The sequence below is a fragment of the Crassostrea angulata genome, chromosome 2 (genome assembly GCF_025612915.1).
Source record: "Crassostrea angulata isolate pt1a10 chromosome 2, ASM2561291v2, whole genome shotgun sequence".
Lineage (NCBI taxonomy): Eukaryota > Metazoa > Mollusca > Bivalvia > Ostreida > Ostreidae > Magallana > Magallana angulata.
This window is the reverse complement of record NC_069112.1, coordinates 62,412,795-62,438,201: the sequence shown is the minus strand read 5'-3', so window position 1 is coordinate 62,438,201 and position 25,407 is coordinate 62,412,795. Positions and strand designations below refer to the sequence as shown.

The 25,407-nt window shown below is 34.6% G+C and overlaps 1 long non-coding RNA gene and 1 pseudogene across 1 annotated transcript; one reads left to right on the top strand and one right to left on the bottom strand.

Moving 5' to 3' along the window:
• The first annotated feature begins 1,119 nt into the window (after positions 1-1,119).
• Positions 1,120-4,749, top strand: LOC128172845 (uncharacterized). The gene is made up of 3 exons (XR_008242357.1): positions 1,120-1,446; positions 2,821-2,991; positions 4,511-4,749. It is a non-coding gene; the product is annotated as an uncharacterized LOC128172845 (long non-coding RNA).
• Positions 4,750-8,269: 3,520 nt separating this feature from the next.
• LOC128174634 (uncharacterized) lies at positions 8,270-15,477 on the bottom strand (annotated as a pseudogene).
• Between the last annotated feature and the right edge of the window lie 9,930 nt (positions 15,478-25,407).

Below are 25,407 nucleotides of genomic sequence, written 5' to 3'. Positions count from 1 at the left end.
CTATAAATAAGCATAAACCTGTATGTAATCTACCTACATGTAACCTTTAAATCAACCTAAACCTGAATGTGTTCCACCTACATGATACACTGTACCACCCTAATCACCTAAATCTGAATGTAATTTACCTACATGTAACCTATAAATCAACCAAAACCTGTATGTAATATACCTTCATGTAACCTATAAATAAGCATAAACCTGTATGTAATCTACCTACATGTTACCTATAAATCAACCTAAACCAGAATGTATTCTACCTACATCTGACGTGTAAATTAACCTAACCCTGTATGTAATCTACCTACATGATACCACCCTAATCACCTAAATCTGAATGTAATTTACCTACATGTACCGAATAAATCAACTCAAACCTGAATGTTATCTACCTACATGTAAGCTATAAATCAACTTAAACCTGATTGTAGTATACCTTAATGTGACGTATAAATCAACCTTGACCTGTATGTAATCTACCTACATGTGACCTATAAATCAACCTAAACCTGAATATATTATACGTACATGTAACAGAAAACTTCAACTAAAATATGTATGCTTTTAAGTACATGCAATTAAAAGAAATCAACACTCACCTGTATGTGTTATACCGTCATGTAACGCAGACATCAACTTAAACCTGGATGTATTCTACCTACATATAACCAAAAAAATCGACTCAAACATGTACAATTCTATCTACATGTAACGCAACCATCAACTTTAACCTTCAACCTATACGTATCGTATAAGTTGAAGCTAAACATTTGTTTCTTCTATGAAAAAATGACAATAACAAACCGTCAACCTTCTCATAATTCCATAAAACGAAATACAAATTCAAAGAAGAGCAACACGCACCTCAAAAAGATAGAGGAAGGATCAGGTGCCTAGGAGGAGTGAGCATTCACTTCTGACCGGTCACTCCCGCCGTGTGTTCTTTGACGTAATCGGGGAAAAACCTGGAAAAGTCCGTAAACAATTAGGTGATTAATCATGGTCTAACAAATAGTATGAAAAAAGCCAGTCAGCATGCGACCCAGTGTTAGATTGTATTTGCTGACAAGGTCGTTGTATCGACCATAGAACTTACAAAAAGATGGCTGATGATAGTCCTGTTTTATCAACTTGTTTGCCAGTAGCTTGCCTCGCCTTAGAAACAGTTCATACGAAGAGCATGCTCTTGCGTATCGAATTAAACTACATGTAACGCACTCAATTAAATGTTGTGACTAGTCAAAAATAACTGGAGTAGATAATTTAGGTATTGTTTCTTTTTTTACTTGAACTTTGAAATATTGTATCAAGTTATATATTTGTACACTATTAACAAGAAGCAACGTGACTGTCTGACTGGAAAACCATGTGAATCAAGCGATGATTGTCAGAAATCATACGGATGCGTCGACGAAGGAATTTGCTGTAAAATTTCAAGTGACTCAGGTAAATTTATACTTCTTTCATAACATTTCTCATATCAAATATACAATCTCTCTGAAATATATTAGATAAAACACTTTGTGATAGCAATAGCTAACTCTAAGATGTTAGCCTAATTATACTTCATGTATATTATCAATAGTGCAACAAGTCTATTCGATAAAGATAACGGCCCTCACTAAGGTAACCAAGGAATCCCGTCGCAATTATTTAAAGACCAAAGCGTCATCTTGATTATTTTTCCCCAGGTTTTCTTGCATTATCACCGGTGTGAGATCGGTTTGTCCAGTGTGAGACAGCAGTGTGATATTTTTCTGTCTTACACTGTGTATTACTGCGCCGCTTTAGAACGTAAACAAACGTTGTCTGCTGTAGGGAGATGCAAAATGACTGATTTATATTATCCACTAAGTAATTGTTTTGACTAGATCTATTTCAAGCACGCGGAGGGAAAAACTGAGAGTAATCTTTTGAAGGTCGTAACAAAAAGATGTCAGACATCGTGATTTCATGTAAAATAATGCGAACAAATTAATCATTAAATTCCACCACGGGGCAAAGATTCACGGTCTAGGGCTCGGCAGAGCCTCGTCCCAGACCGTGAATCTTCTCCCCTCGGTGGAATTTCACTATCCCACACTCGTAATAATGAATGAATCTATTAATTTACACCTGTCTAATGTGTCACCTGTAGCTGTGCAGTATAATGCACTTAGAAAACTGGACAGGTAAAGTACATTATGAGATTCTATTAGGAGAAGTTTATTTCCCTCAGCTTAGCATCGGGAAATAGATTTGCTTTCGGGGAACTGACACTCTCAAGGTTTACTTTAACTGTGTTATGTCCCTTTTATTGTAAGTTTAAAGAAAATCCTATAAGAAGTTTTACTATTTTAAACCCTCTGTCTTTAAATTAATTCACTTATTGTCAACACGAAATGTAAAAGATTTGTGCAATATAGGCAAATATATTCAGAATGCATTTGTTATCAAAAATTAATTGTTTAAACTTGTTTTCTTTTCCCAATGAACCGTTAATATGTATATGAACATGTGTACATTGATTGTCTTGAGTATATTGATTGTCTTGTGTATGTCCGTGAGCTGTACAACAGTGGACCAATATACAATACAATACTATTTTGTTCATATCAAAATCCGTACACTAAAATAATTCATGTTAATAGTTTTTTGCCAGCTACATATACTTCCTAAAAAGCTCTTTTCAGTTGGACTTGGTTTCATTGTTTAGAAAAAGAAATTGTTTTTAATCTTTTTCTTTAAAGAAAACTTTATTCAATTACTTAATTTTATTAAGATTTAATCGCCAATACTAGTATCTAAAATTCATGTATGTTTATACTTCTTTTTCCTCAGCTTCATGTCCAACGAATTATAGTAATAATCCACTCCTTGGATGTTATATCATTTTGAGAGAGAGCAACTTAATTTCCCACAATTATGCAAAGGAGCGTTGTTCCGATGATGGAGGAGCACTTCTTTTGTTGAACTCGAAGGAGGAGACAGACGAAGTTATAAAATTGATGAGTACGTTCTATTCCTTTAATTTTTTTGATTTATTGGTAAGGAAATAAAAGCTAACAAGTGAAAAGCTGTCAGTGTGACAGCAAACCGGTATTTTTTTTAATGTAAACAGCGCCAATAATGCATTTGTTAACCCTTAATTGATAAACACAACCTATCCAGAGATATGGAGTGCTCTACATGCAGTATCTTGACAAAAAATAACTAAGTTCATCAGGTAACATTTCATAAATTGTAAAAAATCAAAATCTAAGTAATATGCACATGCCTGGTATGTGTACAATTGATCAGCAAAACATCAACTTCCTATCTTGTAAACAGTAGGAGGAGTTATCCGTACAATAGGGGTACCCTATATTCAATATTCTGCGAGAAAATGACTTAGTTCAACAGCTGGCATTTTTTTTCAAAAATATCATAAACTGAAATTCAAGTAGTATGCATATATATATGTTATATGTGCAATTGATCTGCAAAACATTAAGTTCCTTTCTTAAAAACTGTACGAGGAGGTCTCTGCCATTTTCACCATTTTTTAAACTAGATTTTTCCTTTAGATAATCCTGCGAAAAATAAGATTAATCCGTAAAATACAACGTAGTTTTCCTTTCTTTCCTGTCTTTTTCGAAACACATTTTATGGTAGGTTTAATCTTTCAGAAATTTGTGTTGGACATAGACATTTTTTTTTATCGGTATAGTTAATACAACTTCTAAACTTATAAATAAAGACCCAATAATTGTGTACTTTTTACACCCTTAGTATTTATATCTTTTCGGTGGAATTTCACCATATTACACTTTATAATGAATGGATATATCAATCATTATCTTGATATTAAACTAGATGTTAATTTTTCCCTGACCATTTACCTCTGTATCCTAAGAATCAACAGATGACATTTGTTTATGTATTATAGTGGTGTTTTAATAATACACAGTGTACGACAGTCTACTGTCTCACGTTATTCATATCAAATGAAAGTGGGATTATATCATATATATGCACTGGATTCTATGAGATTTATATTGAAAATTATAATCGGAGTACCCCACAGCAGCTCGATTTTCTATTGTGAAAAGTGATATATTTGTCAATTGAGAATGAATAATATCCAATTACATTTATGACCTAATGTAATTTGCTCTGATGTGAACTGGGCAATGCCAGAGCCTCAATACTTTTTGGTTCTACTGCCACACAAATTGTCAACAAGCGGCTGCTATCTTTTAACCGATTCTATTTTTTATTAGATGCTCAGTACATTTGCTCTCTGTGCACATTTTTTTACAATCATATAGTTCAGCTAGATTCGATGTTTTATTCGATTTAAACATATTAAACAATGTGAATGATTTCATGATCGGTGTTTTTTATAGGGGCGGGAGGTCATGTGATTTAGGAAACTTAGATTTAAGCTTTGACTCGGCAAAGGCTGCAGGAAAAAGAAGTTAATAGATCTATTAATATCGTGAAGGTTATTAAATATTTGTCTTCTATATATATATTTTTCTTCTTTTAGTTGAGGGACGTTTTTCTCATATTGCTATTCAGGGCTCTAGGAGTTCTGTTAACTCTGAATGGATAACTGATGATGGAAGCCCTCTACCTTATTTTCCTACGTCGGTCAACAATGCACAAAATGCTCTTAATACAGCGCTTGTATTGCATGCATATCCTGGATTTAGATTGGACGCTGTAAATCCAGAAGTTAATAGGATGACTTGTTTTGCTTGTGAAATTGAGAGCTAACTAACAATGAACTCATGTCAAATAAAATACAAATTTGTTCAGTAAAATACACAATTCTTCAATCGATTCCTAATTTTTAATGTATTTACAAATGTATGAGAGTTTTATCGATTTTTTCCAAAAATCGTGTCTACAGTTAAGCAAGTTGCCATAACAATATATGCATTGAAAAGGAGGCTGGGGGGGGGGGGGGGGTCAACATATTACCAATCATATTTACGTAATATTCTAGATAGTATAGTTTAATAGCTGAAAACTACATTGTTTATAGGCATTGTATAATTACGCGTAAATGCATAATCAGTATAAACAAATTTGCCAGTACAAAAATACAACTGCCATGATAAGATATTTGTACTACAACAAAAGTACAATAAACAAGAGGCCCATGGGCCACATCGCTCACCTGGACAGCAGTTCCTTGTAACATTCTATTTTGTACTATATGCTTTTTCTATTTTAAACAATGAACCTTTTTCTGGGCCCCAGTATTGGTCCGAGGTTTATGGTTGGCTTTAACAACATAATTAGTAACATAGGAATGAAAATGTGTAGCACTGCGGCGGGACTGCACGTACACAGCCTGAAAAAACTGAACGTAGAAGAGTTCCACATCAGAGAATAACTCTCAGACTGTACACAACAACATCAAGAAAGATAACTCTTTGCTCCACTAAATTAGAGTTTACACAATTTGAGGATCCTTGCATAGTAATCTAGTAATCTCACAAACTGTAGCATCATAGTTCTCGAGAAAAACTTTTTAAAAACATTTTCAATATACATTTCTATGTTAAACGTTGAGCCCCTCTTGGGGCCCCAGTATTAGCCCAGTGCCAAAGCTTAATATATTTGGAATCTACATTATTTAAGGATGCTTGCATAGTAATTTCACAAGCTGAAGCATTATAGTTCTATAGAAAAAGATTTTTTAACATTTCCCTCTATATTTCTATGTTAAACTTTTGACACCTCTTGGGGCCCCCGTCACGGATTTTATAATTTCGAATCTACACCATTTGAGGATGCTTACGTAGTTATCTGTATCCGACACATTGAAGCATTGTAGTTCTTGAGAAAAAGATGTTTAAACATTTTCCATATATACTTCTACAGTTAACGTTTAACCCATCTTGGGACCCCAGTATTAGTCCAGGGGTCACTATTTTAAAACTATCGAACCTACATTATCCAAGGTTGTATGCATGATAGTAATCTCACAAATTGAAGCATTGAAGTTCTCGAGAAAAAGATTTTTTAACACGTAACCTTTATATTTCTATAATAAACTTTGACGCCCTCTTTGGGCCCAAGTACTAGTCCAAGGGGTCACGATTTTACCAATTAAGAATCTACTTATTTCAGGGATGCATGCATAGTAATTTCACAAACTATAACATTGTAGTTCTTGAGAAGAACATTTTTAAACCTTTCCTACATATTTTTTAAACTGTTTAAATTTTGAACCCCTCTTGCAGCCCTAATATTTGTCCGAGAGTCACGATTTTTACAAGTTACAATCTACATTATTTAAGGATGTACATGTATGCATAGTTATATCCCAAACTGTTGCATTATAGTTCTTGAGAAGAAGATTTTAAACATTTTCCTATATATGTTAAACTTTAAACCCCTCCTGGGGCCCCACTTTTTGTCCAGGGGTCACGATATTTACACTTTAGAATCTTCACTATATATATATATATATATATATATATATATATATATATATATATATATATATATATATATATATATATGTAGTGTAAAAATTGTCATTTTTGTTGCAGGAATTCTTAAGAAAATTGTTTTGAACATTTTTCTAATATAGTTCTATGTTAAACCCCGCCTGGGACTCCAGTTGTATTCCGAGGGTGCCGATTTCTACAATTTAGAATCTTCGCTATACATTTCAAAGGCTGGAACTCCCACAAAGGCCTCTAACTGACATTTTCTTTAATACAGGTATCATTCATTTAAATTTCTGTACCAATAGTCGTATATCAAAACTTATCAGAATAAAAATGTTTTGTGTAACTAAATTCGTATATATTATAGTATTCATTGCCAAGCAGACAACATACAAATACACATAAAACATAGGTTCATGAACAAGAGTTCACAATAGCCCTCGCCATGCATCGGGACACATCCGTCCTCGACCCGCGAGATAGAGATCCGTGCATGCGCTGTCTGAGTTAGGTCGAACGTACAATAAGTCCATAAATACCACAATATGCAATATATTTTTATATGCAATTTTAACATCACCATCTGATTGTATACTCAGTATATTTCTTAATAAAATACGTAGTGATGCATTTGTAATACAATGAATCATAGCTCATCATGGTTAAAACAAAGAAATTTCAAAGTTTAAAAAAGAAATTACATGTATATTTCTGCTTTAAACAGTCTTTGAACAATTTTCCCGGGTTCATTATTTGTATACGAGGGTAACACTATAACAGTTATACCTAATTATAATAAAAAAAAACTTTTTTAAATATAATTCCCGTGTGAAACAAGATTAACTATGGTATGGTTGTTTACAAATAAATCAACACCACGTGCGTTGATCTACCGTGTCTATAATGCTCAACCAAACTAGCTGTAATATAGCAACAAAATAACAAAATTGATTAATCGCTTACATTTATTTTGGAAACTGTGCCCGATAACAAATAAATTTACATATTAATTTTTATGGCGTCGAGCGAAGCTCGAAAGCCATCTAGGGATCGTACGTCCGGAAGTTGCCGATTTTAAGGAGCCACACCACTCAAACGAGTGCAAAGTTTTCTTATGTGTTTGAAGATAAATAGCTGACATACCTCAATTTGGAGCAGAACTGTACGTCAATAAAACATGTCGGCAGATACAAAATGGTTGATGTCCTTAAAAATGTTCATATCTTATTGTAAACAAATTGTCTGGGTTTTAGCGGATGAATACATTTGCAACGAGACACATGCGATAGTTTGGCCTACATACTCAATTTGCTTATGAAATATACCTGCCTGCAAAACAGATTATTTGTATCGATATCGAATATTGACAATACACAACTGTTTGATCTTTTAGAAACAAAACTTCCTACATCGAGCGGTAAGTATATCTACAACCAAAAGTTATTTTAAACCAACTAGTGAACTACTTTCACTTTGTAAACAACGTGAATGGGTGCTCTATTTTATCTACCCTTGATCTTTTCGGCTCGTGTCATTTGGACCTATGTGAATTTTAAGTCAAGTTGATGATAAGAGACAGAGTGTTTATCAGCAGTTTACAATACACTCTAAAAAAGTTTTACTATACAATTTTAAAATAAGAATTTGAATTTAGAAAAACTATAAATATTAAGTAATACAATTACTCAGAATAGCAAGTAAAAGGCAATCTCGTTTAGTAATTGGAATCGTAATTAGTAAATACCACTAATACAGTTACTTATGATTTATTTTACTCATTATTTCTGCAATTACTTAAATATATATACAGATTATTTATTTACTTAATTTAATACTTATTTTAAGTAATCAAAATCATTTTGTTATAAGTAACTTAGTTACTTGTAGTCGTATATCAAAAAATATCAGTTGTACATAGTTGTATATGTACAAGTGTACAAGGCTGTGGCGTCGTTTCGGTGACATCTTTGCCTTTCCCTTTTTCCCATTGAAATTCATTTTGGTCATAATTTCTTCTTCACTAAACAAAAGTTTGGTTATTGACCACAGGAAATTCACAGTTCCTTGGGACAATATCTTTCGGAGACTTTACGTCAATGATGGTGGCGTTTGCAGGGCAGAATATCAAGATAGAGTTGTTTGTCACTGCAAAGTCCAGAGAAGAGGGGATGGAATTTTCATCCAGGTCGGTCAGTCTAGCTGGCATGGACTGGTCACTACATTCCTCCTCAGTTTCTTCTGGTCTTCAGGAAACAGGTCAGCAGGGGTAGGAACTCCCTGGCATTTTCTCTCGAACAACTGAATAGCACTGAGTGGCTGCCTCTTATGTTGGGTTTCCTGAGCAACCTCATTAGCCGGAACTGATGTTGGTCTTGGGGTCTGGAGCTGCCTGAGACATTCACTGAGACCGCTTATCTCCTGTGGTGGCGTTTCAATTAGTTCCAGGATTCTGTTCAGTTTCAGGTTGGTTTCCGCCTGGGTCCTCTGAATGTTACTAAGTTTTTGGCAGCATTGAACCTCTTTCACAAAGAGTGTACACCACACATCCATATTGGATCTTGAAAGTTTCACATTTCTGGCCTTCTCACATGCTGACCGAAGTTCTTGTTCGTTGCTCAAGACGAAAACTGACTGTGATCCACAGCTCGATTTATTTTCCTCGTTGTTTTCCACCAATTGTTCTGGTCGCTGTTTGGCACTGCTGCTTTCTTTCTCGTTTCCCCTGCACCTTGGAAGAGAATCCTCAGTGATCTACCGTCAGCCTGTCAAAAAGAAAAACGTATACAAGCATTTCCTATGCAACAGACATATAACCCACTACAAAGCTAGGACCAAAAGAAAAATTACTGTTTGTTTGGAACCTACCCCTGGTGATAAAATTCCAAATAACGCAAAAAGTAAAGAACTTTTTTATATGATTATTATATGATAATTTCGATTCTCAGGCTTTTTTTTCTAAAAAAAAAAAACTAAAATAAACAAGAGGCCCATGGGCCACATCGCTCACCTTAGGAACAATAGGTATAATAATCAGCTTAATTGAGTCATTTTACAAGCCATCTGGACAATATACACTAATACATGTAGATACTGTACAAATAAAATCAAATTTCCCCCTGAATATTCTTATGTTTATAATCATTAGTCCCTTTTCTAACAGGATGAATTTATAGTCATTTCACAAGTTGAGTATTTCAGTTCTCAAAAAGATCCTTAACAATTGTTTATGTAATGGATAAATAACGAGATAGTGTTGAATAGTTTAGAGAAAACATTCAGGGGATGTTTTCTCTAAACTATTCAACACTAATGAGTTATTTATCTTACTTAAATAAATTCCCCCATTTGAGCCTCTAAGAAGCATTGACCCACTCATTTATCCAACTGTGATGTCACACAAAATAAAAATATATAATATATTTGCTCAGAGAATATCATGTGAAAAAAAATTATAGGATGTTTTTATTACCGTAAAGAGATATGTTTGCGCTTTAGCAAGGCTGTCTCAGTATCAGGGAATCGTTCCCAACATGTTTAATAGAAATGTGTAGAAAATGAAACTATTTCTTGACTTCTTTTTTCAAAATTGCATGAAAATAATCTCTCAATTTTCTTAAATCTGTAGGAATCTTTCATTTACTTGAACATAAAGAGAAAGTCAAGACATACAAACATAAATATTGAATTGAAAAATATGGAAGGAATAAGGAATCATTGTTTTAATATTGTGAGGTGATAATTTCGGTCGGGGCGTGGTCAAATCCAATTAAGCCCGTAGGGCGTTAAGATAGATTTGACCATGCTCCCACCGAAATTATCATCTCATAATAATAAAAAAAATGATTCCTTATTACTTATATTTACATTATTTTCAATTTGCACACATTATTTAAAACCTCGATTTTTTTGTGTAGCACATGCTATGGATTACTGCGCGGCGCAGCCAATACCGTCTCTCGGTTATGCTATATGACACGCCCATTTTGTGCCACTCATGTTTTATGAAGTTATTGGGTTTCAGGCTTCCTGACAATTTCTTATTATACCACATTATCATAACAATTTGAAGCAGAGTTAGATCCAATAAATCGCTGAGTGACAGTTACCATTAACATTGTTAAATAAAACACAAGTCTTGCACAAATGTTTTTTTTTGCAGCAGAAGATTATGATTTGTAAGTTTTATTTTTTGCATTTTTAAATTGATGTCATACAATTATCATAGACGTTGGAAGCATTTTCATCCAAGCTGGTTACAGCTGCACAGACATCCAAATCTGCAAGATCAAAATGTATAAAAATATAACACTATAACTAAAAGTATCGATTTACAATATATACCAGTTCTTTAACATTTCTTATTGCTGAAAGAGGTAAAATTAAATCTTTCAAAACCTGTGACTAATGTTTAAATAAAAGACTCACCTTCTCCTTCATTAACATCAGAACTCTTGCCTACAAAAGATTACATAATCAGCAAGCATTCTGAGTGTATTGCATAAGCAATACACATCCCCTACCGGTGTGTAGAAATTTGTGAAAACAATGCAGTTATGCAGAATATCATTTCTTACCGTCTCAACAGACCAATCCGCTAACGAACCCGATTGTAATAAAACATAAAACCCTGTCGATTAAATTTACAACACATTGCTTGACACTATTTTACAGAACTTATTTGTTTGTTAGAAACAATAAAAGGAATGGTCCAAGAAATGCACAATATTATTACTGACAACATACTTTCCTCGTTTATTTGATACACACCGAGCCCGATAACGAACCCGAACATTAAAAAATTGGAATATGAAAAATTAATTTTCTCGAAAATATGTTAACCAGACGCTACAAAAGTGTAAACTTGATCTGTAATTTGACATTTTGAAGCTGTTCAGCAAATTTCATTTTATTCCTCAAACGCATAAAGAAAAAAAGTGTGGAAAACTGAAGTGGGACAGACAGACCGACGGACGGACGGACAAACGGACGCAGAGGAAAGCTATAGTCCCCTCCGGTGAAAACCGGTAGGGGACTAATTAATATATTTTACCCCCATCAAACTCCTAAATTTTCAAATTTTATCGAGGCTAATTTTTGTTGATTTTGTGGGAACCTCTCATTATCCAATTTTACATCATCAGAAAAATATGAAACAGTTTTTCATTTATTACAATAAACAAACTATCCAATATATGTGACAGATGGAAATAAAAAAAATGGCCCTCACAAATTTAAATGGTTTCTCAGTATACTCTCTCTTTTCTCTTGTTAATTTATATTTTTTTTATTAAAAGACAGATAAATAATTATATACAACACAAGGAATTTTGCACCTCAAAATACACACCACACTGCCTAAAATATCACTTATTTTTTTTATTTTGGCTTCTAAGGCAAGATATATTTCCTCAGATACTAGTTGTCAGTTAAGGCTAGGCGCAACCTATCTTCCATTTTTTCTGGTTTTTCCTATCTCCACAATGTGAGATCGAATATCACTAAGTAATTCCTTAATTATATGTTCATGTCATATAATACTTTTCTCTTTAAGATGTCAAGTGTTCAATTAAAAATCTATAATATGACTTTATTCATAGGCATTAAAATACATTTAGTATGCTATTTTAAGGAAAATTCTAAATATCATAGCTCTGAAAAGAGCCTAGTAATACGCCCCACTTTTTTTTAATAAACAGGTTTAAATGTAGATTAATAAGGAATGATATATTAAGGAAATTTATAAAACTGAGTAACATCTCGTGTATCCTTAATAAAAAAAAACAATGTAAATGAATGAAGTGAAAAATACAATTGTGTTACCACTTTAAGAAAGACACAAAAGTAACTGGCAATGGCTAACATACTCTAAGATAACTACAAAAGGATATTATAAAGTAAAAAATAAATAATTAATTCGTTTTACAAGTAAAAACACATAAGAATAAATATTGATGTATAATATTAACAAAACGGCGAAAAACATTAATGCGCACTTGTCGGCTATTTGTTTTTCAATTCGTACGCAAGTATTGGGTTACTGTGAGAATTCAGTGTTTCATATGATTACCTATAAATATATGCTTTACTTCATTTAAAGTCTACAAAAAAATAAATAAATAAATGCTTAATTGAATTTGCAGACAAACAATTCGGCAAATTCAAGGGACATGGTAACGATTTTGATAAAAAAAAACATTTTTTGAATTTAATGTTTACAATGCATCAGTGAGGCATTTTTAATAGGCAACCACAATTTGGGTGTCATTTATTGAGCTGTGCGCAAGTTGCACAGCTTAAAATTCTTTGCAATGTAAACAAAGCCTTAGTGTAAATTTTTAATATTGAAGTAAAATTTCAGTTTCAGACACAAAACGAATGTTTTTAACAATGGGAACTGTTTTTTTTATGCTGAAAACAAGTACCAAGACAAATTGGCTTGAGAAAGAGTTTTAATGGTATAGAAATTCTCTATTAACAAACACAAGGCACTTTCCTTGTTTACACGACGAAGAATTGTGAGCCCTGTATCTTGCTTACAACTCTACGACTCTCAAATTTTATTTGATTCTTAGAAACAGAATCGGAAAATATATAAAATGTGACCAAAACCGTGACCATGCCCCTCTAAAATATAAACATGTAAAAAAGAAACTTCCATTTGTTGCGTGTATATTTCACGTTTTTAGCTCACCTGAGATGAAAGCTCAAGTGAGCTTTCCTTATCACAGTTTGTCCATCGTCCGTCTGTCTGTCTGTTCGTCTGTAAACTTTTCGCATCTTAAACTTCTTCTCTTAAACCGCTTATCCAATTTCAACCAAATTTGGCACAAAGCGTCCTTATGGTAAGGCGAATATCAATTCCAGAAATGAAAGACCTATCTTTATTCAAAGCTGAGAAAACCTCAAAACTGTAGAAAAAGAGGGGTGCATTTTTAAAAATCTTCTTCTCAAGAACTACTGAGTCCAATTCAACGTAGTTTAGCATAAATTTTCTTATGAAAACCAGACTCAAAAAAGTGGTATTTTTTTTTAGTTATGTACAATTTTAAAAGATGAAATAAGCAATAAAAATATACAAACAAGTTTTCATTTCTTTTAATCACCAGTTGGATTTTCAAGCAACAACCGTCTTTGATTTCTGGAAACAAATATGTCAATGATTTTACTGACATCTACCTTGATGTCTTTATGTATAGAGCATTAAATCGCTCTCCTCCCATCGTAGAGCGTAGAAAACTCTTGATAGTCGTAAATATGAATTGGCCCTTATTGTTACCCATACCTAATAAATGTTTTGGATTTAAAACAAAATATTTTAGGCATTTATGAACTCCCAAATTTAACCAGGCTATCAAAGTTACAACATTCTAATGACGTTACGATATCCGACCCACTATTGGCTGTTAGAAATATCTGATGCATCAAATCTTCAATTTTCTTATATTAAAATAGTTCATTTACCTATAAAAAATTTCAAAAAATATACAGTAATTAATTAATGATTGCACATAGACAATCTGGTTTTAAATGCAATTATATATTAACCTTCGACCAGCTTTTAAATATTCAGAAATTTTTGCTTGCATCGCAATAGGGAAATGACAGCGCAGACTACACTTCAAACAAAACTGCGGGAATTTCCAGTCGATTCTTGGTCGAAGCCCCAAGTTCAGGGCTTTGGGGAATTTAATGCAGCCACCATAATAAAATGACCAACACTGCTTGTTTTAAACACAGTTAAATTGGTTTGTTATCAGAACCTGTCAACATGCATTATGATCAGATGTTTAAGATGTTTATAGAGCAGCAGAATTACAGTCAGCATAGCACAGCTGGTGTATCCATGAGGTGCAACATTGAGTCAGGCATAATTATAAATAAAGTAAAACACCAAACGCTAACTTTTGTATGTAAAATTTATCAACATATACAGTCATGCATACTTTGAAAATTTTAAGGGGGGGGGGTGCGCCCTCCACGCCCCCTTTAAATCCACCAGTGGTTTTATTTCAATTAATTTACCTTAAAAGATGCAAACATACATAAAATACAGTTCGACCTGTTAATTCAAAAATGCACATTTTGTCTCACGCGTAAGAATTTCGATCGAAAGATTCATTCAGTAATGCAGTTGACCTCGATGAACTGACCTCAATCATAAGAAGATGCTCCATGAACTAACCTCGATCTATTGATGTTGCATAGTAGTAGCTAGGAAGACGGCTTGATTTATAAACAAGGTTACGTTATAATGCGACCTCAATAGCAAGTTATGATGGTATTCAATGTTTTTCAGTCGCATTAAATTATTTTAATACAACTCTTTCTTTGTATACGTGTTAATGCTCTTTGAAGAGCCCTACTCAGTATTCTGTGGAAGAAGAAGATAAGTTAACATTTAATAATATAAAACTAGACAAGGAGTTAACGAATGGCTTTCTCCAAATTTATTTCAAAATTAAATTTGTTGACGGTTTATAATGAGGAAGTTATGGTGTACAGATTCAAAATTCTCTATATTTTGTAAAAATACAGTACTTTTAAATCATTTTACATCAAACTGATCATGTTGATTGCTTCTAGCTATCAATATATCATTATTGCCGATCATTCCTTTAGAGGGAATACTTGTTTTTATTGAGTTTTTGCACAGAGAGGTGCATCACTTCGGGTAACACCAAGTTACTATCACCTCAATTGATAATTCATAATTAATGTGTTAATTAAACTCGTAAGATGACGTCATAGGTATCCTTACACCCTGGGAGTTTACCATGATGATACTTTATGAAAAGACACTGGCCCAGAACACTCAGTTTTCCCTTGTCATAAAACATACAACCATATTATTGTGGTTCAAAAAACACTATGTGTTATTTCAGTCATTTTTTAAGGGAAACCTAGTATGACAACCAAACCGGGGACCACTAAAGGGGAAGACGGAACCACAACCTCCTCCCATCATGCGTCTCAAGTGAGCACTACCCTGATGTCGACCAAACCAGGGACCACTAGAGGGGAAGACGGAACCACAACCCCCTCCCATCATGCGTCTCAAGTGAGCAGTTGAGCACGACCAAACCAGGGACCACTAATAGGCAACCAAAATTTGAATGTCATTTGATAAGTTATAAGCGAGTTACTGACCTTACAATTCTTCGCTATGTAAACAAAGCGTTTGTTTACAATTCGAATGTTGAAGTGAAATTCTAGTTTTAGATCTAAAATAAATGTGTAAATCGTTAAAAACTGTTTATTTCTGTTTAAAATAAATAATAAGATAGACAAACCAGCTTTAAAAGATTTTATACTGGTATATTGAACCTATGTAAACAAAAACAGGACACGAGCCTTGTTTACATGACGAGAATTGTGAGCCCTGTATCTTGCTTAAAACTCAACGACTGGCACCAAAATTTCATTTGGTCATTAAGGTTTTCCGCTCTCAGCGGAAAACCTTACTATTATTCTGAAAAATTTTCAAATTTCTTATTATTTTTTTTTCTTCTAGACGCCAACTTTGATCCTTAATATCTCGCTCGTTTGTTCACCGATTGTTTTGAAATGTTCAGGACTGATAACATGCCGCGTAATGTTGTCGTTGCATATTTTAGTTGAGGAAAATCCATATCCAGTTTTGAGTTATTCCCCTTTTAGTAAAATTTAACGACTTCTTTTGTCCAGGGGGGTTTAGCTATAACGATGACTGGCAGAGTCTCAAAGATGGGCTGGTTTGAAAGCTAGTACATTGAATTTGTGCGAGATATATTTCATTTATTATTTAAATGCAAATAAAAGGGGTGGTATAGATGTTGAAACAAAGGTAAGAAATTTTTTTTAAAAAATTCGCGTATTTTCCGTGTTAGTTTTCTACCTGATAAAAATTTGTTATAACATGTATTTTAAAGGTTCTTGGTCTTACTCAGACCTTTCATTCGGTATACCGAAAAAGGGGCTGGCCCCTATAATTAGGGAGTTAGAGGCGTCCAAAGTTTCTTGTCAATAACTTAAAAAGGAATAAAAATTTCTAATGCATTATTGAAGCAAAGTTGTAAAGAAATTAATTTTGAATCCTTCCATAGTATTCAATTTAATGTTTTCGTAATTTATAGTCAGTTTTGCAGAAACAATTGTTGTCAGTTCGGTCCATTTTTGTGGGGGTGCGCACGTTTATGAGGTTATCAAAGGACTTCTTGTAATGCACTAACTGATACATGTAGCGCGCAAAAATAATTCCACATAAAATTCCCAAATGTTTTTATTTATATGTACATTTTCATTTCATAAAGATGAACCTCTCTGACCTTATTTTGTTGTTTGTTTCATAACTGTGCCCCTGTCTATATTTAGATGCATTACGAGACTCAGGTAACCGATCGATAGGAGAGTCGCTAGCTGTATTCATGGCCGTCGCCTAGACGACAGTGTATGTGCTTGTAGAGCTGGACGTTCACGTTTAGCACCCCACTGTGTTACTTTGAATTGTTTCAGTACTGGGAGATGTGTTAATAAAATGGTTCCAATACATGGTAATTAAACTCAAATTTTCTACAATACGTATACACGGCCGTCTTATAAAGCACAATGCGTTTTACTGACATGACAAATGTACGCGAACGCGGGATTGCTCCCGATAGAACATTTCTTTTAAAGCACAAAAAAAAAAAATACTGATTTGCGATGGACATAATATAATTATCATCGTGGAGATGATTTTAAAAAGTGAATGTAATATTCTTATACGATAATATTTGAATCCTAAGCCGCTAGTTTTAAGTTACGATTATTAGGGATATTAATTATGACTTGCCCCGCGTTCACGTTTTTTACTTGCAAAACATCTACAAACGAAAATACCAAAAAACCTTCAGCAGCAACTTATAAATTATTTATTCCGTACACAATTCTAAAAAGGTAATTAAATAAATTTTATAAATGCTTTATACTTGTACTCGCTATCTTCCATGGAAAAAAGTGGCATGGAAAAAATGTTGTTCAATGTTCATCAAATACGCTGTAGCCTTAGCAATCGAAAATAATTAACAAACTGAATATTGATAGATTGACATATCAACAAACATTCAGACCCGCAATGTGTTTTTTACAAGTTCTATAAAATGTAGACCTAATGACTGAATTATTTACCGTTTTCCGTCTGCGTTATTTTGAATCACGTGTGTACGTTATGTGTAGCCATATAGATGAACACTTTAAGTGTTTAATTTTTAAAAGAAATGGTGTACATGCAGAGCAATGCAATGCTAGGACAATTAAATTTCAACAATGTATTTGGTGAGGCCGGTCGGACTGATACTGGTTCTGCTTGTTCTACAAATAGCGAATGTAAGACGAAGTGTTGGGGGTGTAATATTTTAAACAAATATAAGTATTGCTTTCTTAAAAGCTTGCATTACTCAACTTAGTATTTTATTGGAAGCATTCTTAGTTACCTTAGCTGCATATATGTACCGATGACAATGAACTTTATTCTCAATAAACTGTGTTTACAGTGTAGAGAAGATATATACAAAAATTACGTTGTGAAGAAGGATTAGTACATGTACACGCTCGGTCTGTATCCCGGAAAAATTGACTACCATCCGAAATTTTTCATACAAGGTCTACACACTTGCAGCTTACTTTACCTTTAAAAATACATTTTAGAATTTGCCGCTGTTTATAAATTCATTAAAAAGACGCGCAGAATCAAGTGGTAATATGTCGTTTGATAAGGGATTTATGACGTCTATTTATATTGTTTTCATTAAAATTATTTCAAGCTTGTGGGTGGAATGAAATCAGTTTCACATGTTATATGACATAAAGATGTCCTCTCCCCACTTTTTCTCGCAGCAACTATTTTTTTTAAATTTACATACAAAAATTGAATTATCATGGAGTTGCCCCCCCCCCCATTTTGGTAGCTGGTAAAAAAAATGGTATGAAAATCATGAAATTATGGGTGAAATTTTGACAATTTTGAAAAATTCAAAATTATTCTTCTTTTTTTCATTTTTTGCTTGTCAAGATTTGTTTGATGAGTTTGCCCCCCCCCCCACCACTTTCAAAAACGATGCTACGTGTCTGGAAATTACTCATTTCTTTATTCCCTTCTTTAATAAACAAAACAAACCAACAAACATAACCGATCCAGATAAATATAATTACATGTATCAAAAATAAACTTCAAAAACAAACTACACATTCATCCGTCATCCACAATATTGCCTTTTCGATATTTGTCATCGTTGTAGACCCGTGTAACAATCTGTTAAGTAGGTGCTTGCACGACAAAGAACCCTTTGCTGATCTACATTTTCATTAACGCATACAAAGAAAAAATATACTTTGATTTATTTTTGAATTTCTTTTGATGTAAAAAAAAAAGAAAGAAGAAATTGGTTCTCAGTCTCTCTTTATGCCTGTTTGTTAGCGGTTAATCCAAGTTCATTTTAAATATCCTTTTGTAATTTAAAAAATGCGATGTAATGTTTTTTTTTCATGCAATATTTCGGATAAAGCAATGAAGAGTTGTTTCTTGAAATTTTATTAGACCATAAAATTGTAAAATGCTAACATTGAAAATTGTGCCCGATTTCTCTCTTTTTTTAAGGTAAAACTTTATTGATTTAAAAAATGATTCTTTGAGACAAACAAATTGACATAATCAATAAAAGTTTGACAATCTCTAACTGCAGGTCTGTAGCTTTTAGTCTGAAAAAGAATCGGATGGACGACCTAGGACACAGATCGTCCATCCGAATTTCTTGAAAATTGCCATTTCTTTCGTACGCGGACGCAATACTCACCGAGACTAAATGGTTCGTAAGTTTTAAGTGTTAACTGCTTTGAAAGATAATATTGGTTTTCTGATAATTATGAACATGAATTATTAAATAAAAATGGTTAAAATTACAGTAAAATTACCGGCACCGGTCTTCTCCATGCGCGGATCTAGAAGGGGAAGGGTTCCAGACCCCCCCCCCCCCCCAGCGAAATTTCTTTCAATTACGTGTACATTATAAACTTACCAAATATGCCTCGGACATCCCTTGGTAAACTCAAAAAACTGTCTGACTTTTCAACCCCCACCCCGGAAAAATTTTCTGATCCGCGCATGTTCCCCCTCCTCGAAATACAAAATTATTTTTCAAAACCCCCTGTAAAATTTCCAGGATATCCGCATATATACTAAGAGATTCATTGGCGCTTGCGTTCGATAAAAATGCGTGTAAAACGTTTGCCAATTGTCTTTTTACCTTCGTACCGGGCATAACCATAGTCCCACTCTGTGAATAAAATGCGGCGAATCAAGCTAGAGACAACGTGTTAAGATCTGTATTTGCTTATAAACATGTAGTATCATCGTGCAAAATGTACTGTTCAATTATAATTTTTTTTTTACTTTACTTGTAAAATTCAACATCTGTTTCGTATAATTTTTTCTCACAATCTATTTCTTACAAAGTTACTTTTTTATTTAGTGATTGACATGTACACTTTTCAGACTTATTATGTGATTTCAAAGAGACAGAGTGGCATGTCTCAAGGACTGTTTATCTCTTAAAACAACATTGTGCAATTATCAGATTTTCATTTCTTGGACATCAAAGACTCATTGAGTTTATTTAATTATTTTATATCTGTGAACCTTTCACTCAGCTTACTTATATCATTACCTGTCAATTTATTGCCTGACGTCATGACGTCAGGTATATCTAAGGTTTAAAAGTTGCAATCTCCGAAACAGTGCAGACAATGGGACAAGCAATATCATGATATTTCACAAAAAAGATTTACCGATGCATGTTTAAGATGTCAGCATTTACATTCACAATTGATGAAAACGTTATATGGCATGTTATAACAACAGCGAGCAAGAGTTTTCAAGTGAAAGGGACGTTAACCATGCAGTGCACGCGTGTAATCCTGATTTAAAAATAGATCAGGCATTCAACCATATTTGAACGGTGAAAAAGGGGGAGGGGGTCATCGCAATAAGTTGTAACATATTGTCTATTACGGTACAATGTAAGTAATAATTGGCATTGGATTATCATTATTGCAAGAGAGTCATCAGTTTGGGTTAAAACAAATAAATATTTATACAGCTGGAATGTTTACTGGAGGACCTAAATCGCCAAAGCGGGGTGTGACCCGATTTTCGTTCAGTTGGGCGATTTCATTAATCTTGAAAACGCGGCTATGTTAAGGCTGTCCGAAGCTAAATATATATCGAAAAATGTTACTATTTTAATTGTCGGAAAATGCTTTAACCGAGTGAGTTTCTTTAAACTGTTATTACATAAGTTAACAGTGACATCTAACACTATATTTGATGTATTTTAGTGACGTCATATATCTTTCTTAAGCACGTGACGGGTGTATTCTAACGCAGAAGGATAAAACGTACGCTCAACTAGGACCTTGGGTCACCCGAAAATAGTTCTCCAAAATGAGTGTATTAATGAGCACTTATGGAACTCTTTTACAAGTGAAGATAAGAATGAAAATCTACTTTCTTTTCTTCTTTATCCATAGGGAGACCACAGGTCACCTTACGTCCTAAAACAATGTCGTAATCATTCTGTTAATCAATACGGAAACAAAAGTTACAATATTGAGATTCGTCAGAAGTGATCCACTGTAGGGACCAGGGGTCACCTAATGTGTAATATCAATGGGGAGATGTTATCCGGTCATCTTATGACAATTTACAAGATTAATATTTACTGGAAGTCAGTCATTTTAGAGAAGGGTCACTTTAAATAGATTATCCAAAGGAAGACCAGAGGTCACTATAGGTCCGTTTTCAATGTTGTTTTAATTTTAATAATTTATAAGAAGACCAGGGATCACATTTTGTCATTTTTGAAGATGGAGGTTCACCAGAAGTCAGCCACTGTAAGGAGCCTAAAGGTCACCTTTGGTATTAAATCAATCATATAAAAATGTTGTTCACCTATAGGGAGATCAGAGTTCATCTTATGTCATTTTACAAGGCGGAGAGCTTCAACATAATTCAGCCACTGTAGGAAGACAAGGGATCCTCTTAAGTGGAATAACCATTAGGAGACCAGAGGTAACCTTAGGTCTTTAACCAATAAAAAAATGTTGTTAGTCTAAAGAGTATGGGTCACTTTAAGTAAACTATTCAAAATTACACCAGAGGCCATCTTAGGTCCTAGATCAATGAAGTAATAATTTGTGAATCTATAGAGAGACCAAAGGTCACCTTAATGTAGTTTTGAAGATGGATATTCACCAAAAGTCAATCACTGTAAGAAAGCTAAATATCAAATTACATTCACAAGGAGACTAGAGGTCAACGTGGGTCTGAAATCAATGGAGTAATAATTTTTATCTTTAGGGAGACAAGAGGTCACCTTATGTCATTTTATAGTATGGAGAGTCACCGGTCATTTGATGCATTTTGCAAATTGGAGATTAATCAGTCTTCATCCATTCTTTGACTACCTGGTGTTACCTCAGATTATTTTACAAGATGGAGATTCACTAAGGTTATTCACTGTAGGATAACCATATATCACCTTAGGTAAAAAAAAAAAAAAAGAATAAGTGAACTTCTTTGCAAAGTAAACAAAGCGTTTGTTTATATTTTAAATGTTAAAGTGAAAATTCCAATTTTAGACCTCATATGAATGTGTTAAACGTTAGAAACTGTTTATGCTTAAAATAAATTAAAAGATAGACAAATCAGGTTTACAATTTTTTTCCTCGTATATTGAACCTATGTAAACAAAAACAGGGCACGAGTGTTGTGTACAATACAAAGAATTCTCAGCTCTGTATCTTGCTTTCAACTCCACGAATGACTCTTAAATTTAATTTGATCATTGGAAATGCATGTCTAAAGCATTTCTAAAAAATAAAAATAGAAAAAATAGAAAAATAGACATTGACCAAAATCGTGACCATGCCCCTTTAATTGAATAAAGCCGGGGAGGGGGGAGGGGGGGGGGGGTAACCTTACTTTTTTTTATCACTGTTGTATTAATTCTTTATATCAATACGGAGATCTCGGGTCACCTTATGTCATATAACAGGATGTAGAGTCACCAGTTATCCACTGCAGGGTGCCCACAGGTCACCTTATATCAGTTTACACAATGGAGAGTCACCGATGAACCACTGTAGGGTGACCTGGGGTCCCCGTATGTCATTTTACACAATGAATAAATGAAATATACCTAGGGGGACCAGAGGTAACCTAAGGTTTTTTTTATCACTGTTGTATTAATTCTTTATATCAATACAGAGATCTCGGATCACCTTATGTTATATAACAGGATGGAGAGTCACCATTAATCCACTGCAGGGTGCCCACAGGTCACCTTATATCATTTTACACAATGGAGAGTCACCGGTCAACCACTGTAGGGTGACCTGAGGTCCCCATATGTCATTTTACGCAATGAATAAATGAAATATGCCTAGGGGGACCAGAGGTAACCTAAGTTTTTTTATCCCAGTTGTATTAATTCGTTATATCAATACGGAGATCTCGGGTCACCTAATGTCCTATAACAGGATGGACCTCTGCAGGGTGCCCACAGGTCACCTTATATCATTTTACACAATGCAGATTCACCGGTCAAGCACTGTAGGGTGACCTGGGGTCCCCGTATGTCATTTTACACAATGAATAAATGAAATATGCCTAGGGGGACCAGAGGTAACCTAAGGTTTTTTTTTATCACTGTTGTATTAACTCTTTATATCAATACAGAGATCTCGGGTCACCTTATGTTATATTACAGGATGGAGAGTCACCAGTAATCCACTGCATGGTGCCCACAGGTCACCTTATATCATTTTATACAATGGAGAGTCACCGGTCAACCACTGTAGGGTGACCTGGGGTCCACATATGTCATTTTACGCAATGAATAAATGAAATATGCCAAGGGGGACCAGAGGTAACCTAAGTTTTTTTTTATCCCTGTTGTATTAATTCGTTATATCAATACGGAGATCTCGGGTCACCTTTTGCATATAACAGGATGGACCTCTGCAGGGTGTCCACAGGTCACCTTATATCATTTTACACAATGCAGAGTCACCGGTCAACCACTGTAGGGTGACCTGGGGTCCCCGTATGTCATTTTACACAATGAATAAATGAGATGTGCCTAGGGGGACCAGAGGTAACCTAAGTTTTTTTTATCACTGTTGTATTAGTTCTTTATATCAATACGGAGATCTCGGGTCATCTTATGTCATATTACAGGATGGAGAGTCACCAGTTATCCACTGCAGGGTGTCCACAGGTCATACTATATCATTTTACACAATGCAAAGTCACTCACCGGTGAACCACTGTAGGGTGACCTGGGGTCCCCGTATGTCATTTTACACAATGAATAAATGAAATATGCCTAGGGGGACCAGAGGTAACCTAAGTTTTTTTATCACTGTTGTATTAATTCTTTATATCAATACGGAGATCTCGGGTCACCTTATGTCATATAACAGGATGGAGAGTCACCAGTAATCCACTGCAGGGTGTCCACGGGTCACCTTATATCATTTTACACAATGCAGAGTCACCGGTCAACCACTGTAGGGTGACCAGGGGTCCCCGTATGTCATTTTACACAATAAATAAAAGAAATATGCCTAGGGGGACCAGAGGTATCCTAAGTTTTTTTTATCCCTGTTGTATTAGTTCTTTATATCAATACGGAGATCTCGGGTCATCTTTTGTCATATTACAGGATGGAGAGTCACCATTTATCCACTACAGGGTGTACACAGGTCATACTATATCATTTTACACAATGCAAAGTCACTCACCGGTCAAACACTGTAGGGTGACCTGGGGTCCCCGCATGTCATTTTACACAATGAATAAATGAAATATGCCTAGGGGGACCAGAGGTAACCTAAGTTTTTTTTATCACTGTTGTATTAGTTCTTTATATCAATACGGAGATCTCGGGTCACCTTATGTCATAGAACAGGATGGAGAGTCACCAGTAATCCACTGCAGGGTGCCCACAAGTCACCTTATATCATTTTACACAATGCAGAGTCACCGGTCAACCACTGTAGGGTGACCTAGGGGTCCCCGTATGTCTTTTTACACAATGAATAAATGAAATATGCCTAGGGGGACCAAAGGTAACCTAAGTTTTTTTTATCACTGTTGTATTAATTCTTTATATCAGTACGGAGATCTCGGGTCACCTTATGTCATATAACAGGATGGAGATCACCAGTAATCCACTGCAGGGTGTACACAGGTCATACTATATCATTTTACACAATGCAAAGTCACTCACCGGTCAAACACTGTAGGGTGACCTGGGGTCCCCGCATGTCATTTTACACAATGAATAAATGAAATATGCCTAGGGGGACCAGAGGTAACCTAAGTTTTTTTTATCACTGTTGTATTAGTTCTTTATATCAATACGGAGATCTCGGGTCACCTTATGTCATAGAACAGGATGGAGAGTCACCAGTAATCCACTGCAGGGTGCCCACAAGTCACCTTATATCATTTTACACAATGCAGAGTCACCGGTCAACCACTGTAGGGTGACCTAGGGGTCCCCGTATGTCTTTTTACACAATGAATAAATGAAATATGCCTAGGGGGACCAAAGGTAACCTAAGTTTTTTTTATCACTGTTGTATTAATTCTTTATATCAGTACGGAGATCTCGGGTCACCTTATGTCATATAACAGGATGGAGATCACCAGTAATCCACTGCAGGGTGCCCACAGGTCACTTTATATCATTTTACATAATATAGAGTCACCGGTCAATCACTGTAGGGTGACCAGGGGTCCCCGTATGTCATTTTACGCAATGGAGAGTCACCGATCATCCTCCAGAGGATAACTGATGACTCTCCATGGCGTAAAATGACATAAGGTGACAACTGGTCACCCTACAGAAGATGACCGGTGACTCTCCATCGTGTAAAATGACATAAGGTGACCCCT